Genomic DNA, 10554 nt, shown 5'->3' with positions numbered 1-10554 from the left:
ATGGTGACAAAACTTTGCCTGTAACAGTAGCAAGAATCTGATCGTTGGGTAAGGAAGGCGTTCTATTTAAATTGGTCATAAGACTGAGGACAGCTTCATTTAGCTAAGTCAACTCATACTCTTTCATTGTCTTCATTCATTCATTGTCTACCACTTTATCCTCCACATGAGATTCACAGTGAGCTGGAGACACTAAAGGCAGGGTCGACTGGAGAGGTTGCCAGTCAATCACAGGGCAATATATAGAGATGAAAAAAACATTCACATTCTCACCTACAATCAATTGAGCGTCCAATTAACCTTTACATGTTTTTGGACTGTGACACAGAAACGCTCTCAGTCAGACTGGGATTCGAACTTGCAACATTCTTGCTGTAAGAACTCACTCCATTTTAGATTTAGTCAAGGTTCTTGAATCTTCTTACTTAGATCCGTCACCCCCAAAGATGCACAAGCCATCAACAACACTCTTTCATTGGACTCAGCACTGGGCTTAGGTTTTGTAAACTCTGATTCAGTAAGCTCCAATGCTAATAACCTTGTTAATGTGTGTTCATAGTGTGATAAATGAGATCACAATTTACAAACTTGACAAGTAGTCATTAAGAACATTAACTCCTCAGGAAATTGTTTAATGATGCTATAAATCAAGTTCCTATAGACTTCCATTCAAACTGAGTTTTTCTTTTGCAACCAGCAGAGAGGCTCCCTCATGAATAGCTGTTCAATATATTATTGTTTCTTTAACATGGCTAAAGTCAGACTGCATCTCAATCTCATTTGAACACATGTATAGATAAATTCCTCTGGATAGACCTACAACAAATCAGACCAGTAATCCAGATGATGTGTGCAGAGCGATGGAAAATGTGTCAACAAACGTGCTTGTTGTAGTTTTCTAGGTGTGATGGCTATCTAGAAATTTTTGGCGTATTTCAATCTCTACTCGCCTCGCCACAGCACGGTTTAAGTAGCGTTTCCACTAGCGTAGTATCTGGTACCAGGTACTAATTTCAGTACCTGCTCAGGTGAGGTTCCAAAAGCGTGGCACTATGCGATGATTGGTCAGACTGCCGGCCACTGATTGGCCACAGTGCCGTCACAGGAAGAGACGTCCCACACACAACTGTAGATCACTTAAAACTACTTAACAATCCTAAAAACGTGGGTTAATCTCCAACAACTACCAGGGAAATTGCTATATTTGACAGAGGAGTCTGGTGTATTTAGGGACAACGCCATCATTTATTTAGGGACAGCGCCGCTGCCGCTGTAGTCTGTGGAGTAGGAAGTTGTGCTCCGGAGACGTGTGGACAGATATCAAGCCAAAACAGTGCAGAACTGTAGATCAGTTAAAACTACTTAACAATCCTAAAAAGGTGGGTTAATCTTCAACAACTACAGGAGTCTGGTGTAAAGTCACTAGTCACTCGTGTGTGTGTGTGTGTCTGCAGAGTGAAATTGCTGGCACACTCTGCTTGGATCACTCAGGCTAGGAGGAACCAATAGTCTATGTAATTTAAATAAAATACAGACTATGGTGAGAATGGCCAAATGGGGCTCAGGGCAGAAAGTGAGCAAGGAAGCTGGACTAACCAGTAAATAATAAAAACAGCTGTATCACTTGGTTCAAGCTGTTTATCACAAATATTTTGCTTGGATGTTGGCTGTTGGCTAGCTTTAGCATTAGCTACAGGCAAGTTGCCCCCAGTTGCTTCATGTCCAGTGTTAATGGAGCATTCTTGTGCTCATTCATTACTGATAAACAAAGAGAAACATATGAAGAATTAAAACTCATGTAGGTCAAAGTTTTTGTGTAGCATGTTCTGCCTGTCTTTTGACTAAAAGCTAACATCACCCATAGTAGTATATTTTAGCTTTGGCTAAGAATGTCAGTTGCACTTGCAGAGGTATATTTAACACATTTTGTAATGTTTGGAAATGATTATCATGACAGAAGCAACTTTGAATGTGGATTCATACTAAGCAACTAGAACCATAGCAGCTCTGACCCAAGAAATGTTTGCACAAGTCAAACTCCAGGCTATGCAGATGAGATATTGCAAATGCTTCTCTTTGCTTCCATCCTAGATATCATTTTGCGATGCAAAAAAATATGTTTTTTTGGAATTTGTAGCTGTAATATCAAATGGAGTGTTATGTTCCCTCGCCTAAGAGTGCAATAGCTCTAATGGATTTCAAAAGTCACTTGAAATGTGAGGTTTTGCACACCAAACACATTTGTTCTCCTGAGATGTTTCCTTTCCTGTATGTAAGCAGGATGCAGCTTGAATTTTTTTTGGCTTGTCAATGTTTTGCTTCTAGCCAGGTACTGTAACCAGTTACACGTCTAACAAATTATAATGCGTCATGGTCTCCTCAATTCTTCAGTGTTTCTGGACTCAGGTATTTATTTTCACTCCATCAAGCATTTTTTATTGTTCTGGTCCTTGACACAGTTGATGTGAATAATGAGGGTACATGCCACTTCGCCTCTGAATTTGTGCTGCTTATTCATACTGTTGTTGGTGTGCAAATGCCTTTAAGAGATCAATAGTGAGTTCTGAGGGATTTTTAAGACTCTATGACTCGTTTGTTTTATTTGGTTTTATTTTTTGAGGCAACATTTCACAGTTTTCTAACAAGTGAGGTGAGGCTCAAATTTTACTGCATGGAAGGAATTTGAAAAATGTGTCAAATGGCGAATTTTAATGAACAGTGATAGTTGATGTTACCAGCAGCACATTTCGTTGTCCTTTACTATATGGTGCACAAATGACTTGAATTCCCTCCTGTTGTGTTGCATGTGTTAATGACTCTTACTTTGTGAAAAGGTGATTTGCAATCATAAAATACACAACTAAAAATGTGTTGCCACATTTCCAGCAATATCTTGGAATTCCTGTATATTTCAATAGAGTTTGAATGGCAGCTATGAAACGCATAGAGTTAGTATGATGTGGGAGCATTTATATGAAAGCCTTAGAGCTTTGATTTTAAATTACAGCTTCATACACACAAAGAAATACAGTAAACAAAGGGTCTGAAAGTTGTCCAGAAATATGACGTTCACAATTTTTCTCTGAATTACATATGAGACGAGAAGATGAGGTTAAATCTTTGTGCTGTTTTGTCATTTCCCCTGCATTTAAGACCCCGTCACCTAATCATGCCATTCGTTCAGTTCACTATAGTTGACACAGCAAAGCAGACTGTGGCATCATTCCAACATCAATCCATCATCATTACTGACTTGTTACTAACATTACTAACTCATCTGGAACACGATGAACTCCAGGTCCGACTCCCGAGTTCCACTGTAAATGGAACACATAATAAGTAATTAGTTAAGTAAGTGGCTGCTGTGAGTGAGGAAACTACTGTTGTACTATTACTAAAATATAATGTATACATTTACAGTATTACTGAATACATCATAGTTACTGCCTCCTCTGTCCAGTACAGGGAGTATAATGGCATTCAAGTCACGAGGTATTTCATATACAATCTATGACACCAGAGGGTATTTGTGCTTTAGCAAATGAACAACAAGAAATTATACATATATATATGTATATGTATGTGTGTATATATATATATATATATATATATATATATATATATAAAATGTATTAAATTATTTAAAAGTATGTTCAATATCTATCATTGCTTAATTTTTAATATTTAGATACATTTTTTTTCCATAAATCATTTACAGTTTATCATCTCATACAACACAGATACCGAGGTGAGGGAAACACTAAAATGGGCCAATGATATGACTGCAGATACGACTGGTTCACTGACACCAAAGAAACTGAGTTCTGTATAAATGTCATGTCCACAAAAGTACACAAAACAACCTATAAAACTGTATTTCCTCATTGCTAAGTCTCATTATGTTGATAGTTTCATACAGGAAATATCTGGACAACATCAATCTATGCAAACATGAAAAGTATTTCAACCGGGTGTGATAAATCCTAATATAAAAATAAAAAATTAAAATGTGTCAAATGGTGAAGGTTAAAGGTCCAATATGCAATACTTGAACAGCACTGGTTGTCACGGATGAGCATGCATATACAAGACCTAACCTATCATGCCTATTCTAGCTGGTCAGTCATGAAAACAGACATTTAATTTATACTCATTCAATTCAATTTAATTCAATTTATTTGTATAGTGCCAAATCATAACATACATTATCTCAAGGCACTGTACATAGACAACATCAAAGAGAGCAGAGAACCCCAACAGTTCACACAATGAGCAAGCACTAGGCATCAGTGGAGAGAAAAAAACTCCCTCTTAACAGGAAGAAATCTCTGACAGAACCAGGCTCAGAGATGTGCGGTCATCTGCCTCGACCGGTTGGGGTGAAAGGAAAAATGGGGGATAGTGGAGAGGTGGGGGACAGAAAATGGGGGGAGAGAAAGGACAAGAGGGAGATGAGGGAGAGACAGAAGAGAGAGAGGGAGACCAGCAGCAGATACACAACAACTGTATCAGGTTACAAGTTTATACAGTTACTGATATCGACTTTTTAATTACAAAATAATAATAATGGTGACGATGAGCGTAGCCTCGGAAACTGGATCTTGATCCTGCAACCTGCATGATGAGAATACAGAGAGAGAGAGAGGGAAGGAAGGAAAGACACAAACTAGGGAGAGAAAGAGACAAGGTTAATGACATATAAAAAGTCATAATCAAATGCTGAGTGTGAGAGAGTGAATGTGCGTGTACCACAGGAAAATCCCCCAGCAGTTTAGTTCTATAACAGCATAACTAAGAGATGGGTTAGGTTTCCCTGAACCAGCTCTAACTATAAGCTTTATCAAAAAGGAAAGTTTTAAGTTTAACTTTAAATACAGAGAGAGTGTCCGCCTCCCGAACTATCATTGGAAGCTGGTTCCACAGGAGAGGAGCCTGGTAACTAAAGGCTCTGCCTCCCATTCTACTCTTACAGACTCATCAAATCACCACAAGGGGAAACGCTAACTCTGAGTCATTTTGGACTTTTAGTTCCCTATCTTGAAAAATACTAACCCTGGTCTTATCTCACTGCTTGCTCAACACATTTTTAGCCAGGCGGAACTCATGGAACTCACATCCTATACATGAAATCCTGAACTCGGAGCTTTCTGAAGACTTCGATTTAACAGGCCATGAATATGACTGCAAGTGTTTGAATGATGTAATATGCAAAACCTCACCTTGTGTTCACAGTAAAGAACCCCATTTTAACGCAGCACATTTATATACAGGGCCTGGCAGTGTCAGACCATGCATCACGGTCATGATTGATCATATACAGAATTTATATGATACATTAGAGTCCAACTGGTTCATTTGCTTTTGTGTTTTGTCCCACCTAACCTTTAAAAACAATGCCTTCATTTGTATAAACCAGCCAAACTCTGTCTTTTTAAAATGAGATATTACAGCAGGCCACTTTTTAAATATCCAACGATGTGCAAGGTCATTAAAATCTAAATGTATGTTCATTTAGATGGACTTCATAGTCCCATTGAAATGTTTCCTTTGACATCCCAGTGCTGTATAAAATCACAGACATTCATCTCCATGTGTAATAATCGTCCATCACACAAGAGCTCCTCCTGCTTCTCGCCGCTATTATACCTGTGATACTGCTCCTACTCAAGTTTTACCGTCCACAGTTACATTATTCCTAAGTTGTCAATAACAAAAACAAATGCAGCTTAACGAACATTTGCAAATGAGGAATATTCTTGTTACGTAGCATTTTAATAGCACCTATTGCTACTGTGCCCAAACCAAATTCTGTAAATACATGGTTTGCAAATGATTTGCTTGATTCTCATCATGGCTGTGCACATGGAAGTGTAATGTAGTATCATATTGTTGTTAAATAAATGCATTGATTGCTATTTGAAGGATTAACTACAACCCAATTAAATGCGATCACTGTTTGTTTTTCAGAGAATGTTTGCCAGGATGTAATTTCTGAATCTACATTGCTAACTGTCTTATTCTGTCTGTATTCTGTGTAAATTTTCATAAAACCATGTCATCAGGTTTGTGCTGATGTCGTCTGTTGGCCCTCTTTTAATTTCAGCTTCAGCACTCCACTGGCTTGGCTTCAAAACGTTTTGTTTTCAAAAATCTGTCCTTACAAAAATGTCAAATGTAAGTTCACATCACGTTTCAATCTTTGTAAAGTGTACCTAAAATGTTTCATTTGAATGTGCTCAAACACACGTAAAACGACATGCCAGACACATTCATCTTCAATGCTATATTTTTCAGTCCAACACTGACAACCATGTGAACTGGTAGCAAAGTTAATGCAAACAGTGCTTTGTTATAAAATTCAGCTCAAGCCATATAAACACATCTATCACCAGTGTACAATGTCATTCTCTGTAAAAGCTCATAATGTATCGTGACTGATAACGCAATACACTGTGAGAAAATAAAGCAGTGCCTGGAAAATGATGTGGTGTAATTGACTTGCTGTTGCTGTAGGAGACAAATGTCAGCAACAAGATTTTTTTTTTAAAGAAAAGGAGAAAAAAAAACATTCATTTAATTATGCAATTCAATTTATACACATTCTCTTTCTGCAGGGGGAGGTGCTGCAAACAGCTGTCTCCACCGCTCTGTGTTTCTGTAGGGCAGCTTCTTATCCTACACACAAGGCTACGCAACAAATAGCACAGTCCATGGTTCTGAAATAACAGCAATAGTCCAACATGTTTCTCTGCTAATAATTTGATGAGCCATAAACTCCCCTTGTGGCGCCACGACAGGTCATGATTTGTACCAAATGCATATTCATCAGCTTAAATGACTATTGAAATGATTAAAGATTCCCTCCAGACACATTTTAAGACAAGCAGCAGAGTCAAGCAGCAGCGGAGCTAACGGGGCACCATCCGTTATTAATGCTGAAGGTTACTTTCAACTCTCCAGGCAGGACAGGGCCCGTCTACTTAGTTAATGTGAGCGCCATTTCATTGGGTAAACTTTTATTATAAGAATAATCTCCAATGTCATTGTCCATCAAATTAAGATGATGATGATGATGATGACGGCCAGAGTCTGGCTGACTCAGAGGCTGCAGCAAGTTGCTCTCGTGCACCTCTAGCTACTCCGTTCACAGAGGCAGGGAAGAATAAATGACCGAGGCGAGGATTAACGAATGTCACCGAGAAGTCTGTGTTTTTAATTTTTATGGCACATAATAGCAGTTGGGCTTAAAAAGCTCATTGTGTAAGTTTTTGTCTGGACTAATTAATGTGAAAATCAGATAGTTAGAGAAGAGAGTTAAAACAAACAAACAAGTTTGTACTTCCCTCACCCAATGAGAATCAGTAAGGAATTGGATCGATAAGCAATATCCATAATGGAATCGGAATCATTAAATTCTTATCAATATCCATCCCTAATAGTGACCTCAGTTTTGAACAACCTGATTTATTTCATCCGGCCTCATTGATAAATACAGCTGAGTGTCATCTGCATAACAATGAAACTGTATGTTGTGCTTTCTAATAATGTTCCCTAAAGGAAGCATATACTGTAAAAGGTAAAAAGTATAGGCCCAAGCACTGAGCCTTGTGGAACTCCACAATTAACTTTTGTTTGCAATGAGGCATTATCATTAACACGAACAAACTGGAATCTATCAAATAAGTATTATTTAAACCAGCAGAAGGCAGTCATAGCAATAGAATATGATGATCAATGGTGTTGAATGCAGCACTAAGATCTAACAGGACAAGTAAAGAGACTAGACCATTATCTGAGACCAAGAGAAGGTCATTACTAACTTTAACTAGTGTTGTTTCTGTACTATGATTCAAACAGGCTGTTAATGTACAAATATGCACATAATTGAGTGGCTACTGGCTATTTTCTATAGATCTATTTTATATACAGTATGTCTGTGAATTGATGAGCTGAGGCGGATCAACATTTTTAAAATGCATTACAAATATACTAAATATTAAATATAGCATTGTATCAAAATATTTTATATTGAGTGCTTAAATATCACAGTAAACACAACAGTTCTTCTTACTCAGCAGCTGTCACTGTGTTACTCCCATCATGCCTTTGGCTCTTTGTGGATGTGCCAAGCAAGTAGAGAATGTGGACGGCTCGTTCATATAGCCAAGACGTATAATGGGAATAACACTACTGTGCATGATATTGTGGATGTTATTATCAGACATCTCTTGCTTTCAGTCAATGTTCTCATGCGATTTAACTGATCAGCTAGATTTGCCTTGTGAGTGGTAGGTCGTTGTTCTCGAGTGGCCCACTCCACACAGTTGCTGCAGTGTTTGAAACAGTTTGTTTGGTAGAAGGTCACTGTCGGTGAGCTCAGCTGCTGTCTTTCCACTTTTGTTCTTGGTCGATATGTCTGAGCAAATCTAGAGAAATGATCAAGCGCCATTGGAATATACCTTCACAACCGGCTTCAAAAATGCAAATAATCAATGCACACCAACTCTAAAAGGGTAACTGTTGTGGAGTTCTTCTCATAGATCCACACATAGTTTGAGGCTTTGCCCCCTCTCCATATATCTCTGTTGTGTTGGTATAGATTAGGAAGCAGGCAGCCAAAAAGGAAACTAGCTGGTGTTTTAGCCCCTATCTTCAGACCTCTGAAACTACACCTCCAGAGCACAGGAACGCAGGAAGCTAGTACAAATAACTGTTCTGACACTCTTCTTGGCATGTTCTTAAATGATATCCCCCTTATCTCTCTGAAAACAGCGTCTTTATTTTATTTGGAAGTAATATATTTCTTCATATTATTGGCGCTGTTTTAGATCTTGTATTTTTAAGAAGAGTTCATTTGTGTGGTCTCTATATCCTGTGTTACATTTTCATCTGATGGCCCCTTTCTAACAGATTTTGTGGTCTAGGATCACACCAAGAATTTAATTTCATATACTCTTTCCTTATGTATCAGCAGAGAAAGGCCTCCAAAACCTGATTGTGATGCTCAGATACTTTAGACCGTATGGAATATTGTATTAATCATTGTTGGCAAGCATAAAAACCACAAACAGTTATTACCTTCCTGTTAGCCACTACTGCTGACCTCTCGATTTTTGTATTAGTCTGACTTCGAGGGGCTGTGTCTTAAATTAGGAAAGTTGTAATACGTTCGCCGTTGAATAGCACTTATTTCTTCTGTTTTTCAGGAATATGTTTGTCCGGAATACGCCTCAACCTCAGGCTCTTCAGAGTTTGAATCACAGCAGGTTTCAGGGGGAGGAAGAGGCAGAGGGGTTAGGGGGAGATGTACACCTCCTGAGAGCCAGCAGAGGATTCAGGTTCTGCGAGACCACTGAGATGCAGGTCAGACTCCAGACCCTTTGCAGAAGGATGCCCTCCTCCTGAGAGTCATGGCAAGATTCCCTGGACTGATTTTTGATGCAATGGAAAAATAATTACACTAATTATGGCCACGGCATAGCGGGTGGGTCCTGGAGTTAGTTCTGCGCCTGGAGGCTTGGACTGTAGCGTCAGGGGGTTTGTGGGTGCCCAGATCTCTCCGTTTTTAGATTTCCACAAAAGGTCCACCAGTGTCACCTCTTTCCCACCATCAGAATATCGGTGGTGCTGGTGAGACACTATACGGCCCCCGGGAAGTACTCTTCATCGGTCCAATGTAGCACATCATGCTCGGGTTCAATGACCATTTTTAGCGTGTGGAAGCTGTGGGGAACCCACAATTAGATGTCAAGGTGCTTTAGGGACAGTCCTTTTGAAAATTTGGTGCTCTGAAAGTTTGGGGAAAAAAATCCAGGTGACAGGAGGGCATGGAAAAGGTGCCACTTGAAAGCGAGCTGCGCTTTTACGCATTCTGTCACACTGTAAATGCAACGTGCACGTTGAAGACATGTGCGTGCACACATGCCCACACACCCACGCAAACTTACCACCTCAAAGCTTGTGTGGAGAGAGGGGAGGCGGGGTTTAGTGGGAGTGCCCTTGATCAGGAAAAGCATCCATGTGCCATTATGGCAAACATGACGTCATTGTGATGGAAATCAGTCAGAGCACACATTTAAAGCCTCATGCTTCAAATGATGTGAAAAAATTTGAAGATTCATGTTTTTTACTTTATATTTTACAATGGACTAAAAAAAATAATAATAATTTTAAAACACTCAAAAATACACCTGGCAAATTTTTAACAATGTGTGTTACAGGGTTAACTTTGATTTTTAGATTTATATTAAAGTTTCTCTGTCATTGTATATGTATATACTGTATATATAATATGTATATATTAGGGCAGTCAACCGATTAAAGAAAAATAACTAATTAATCACACAATTTTCTGTAATTAATCTTGATTAATCGCCTTTTAATCAATAATTAATGCCTTTTTTTTGCCAAATTTGTACTTCACAGTCAAGAAACTGTGTTTAAACAAAGCCTTAAACTATACTTCAGTCTGTGTGCATTGAATTTAAATAATATGGGGTTTCACTATTCGAGTTGAATTACTGAAATAATTCACAATATTGTAATTTAATGAGA

The sequence above is a fragment of the Solea senegalensis genome, linkage group LG16 (assembly GCF_019176455.1).
Source record: "Solea senegalensis isolate Sse05_10M linkage group LG16, IFAPA_SoseM_1, whole genome shotgun sequence".
NCBI lineage: Eukaryota > Metazoa > Chordata > Actinopteri > Pleuronectiformes > Soleidae > Solea > Solea senegalensis.
Note: the sequence above shows the minus strand (reverse complement) of the source record.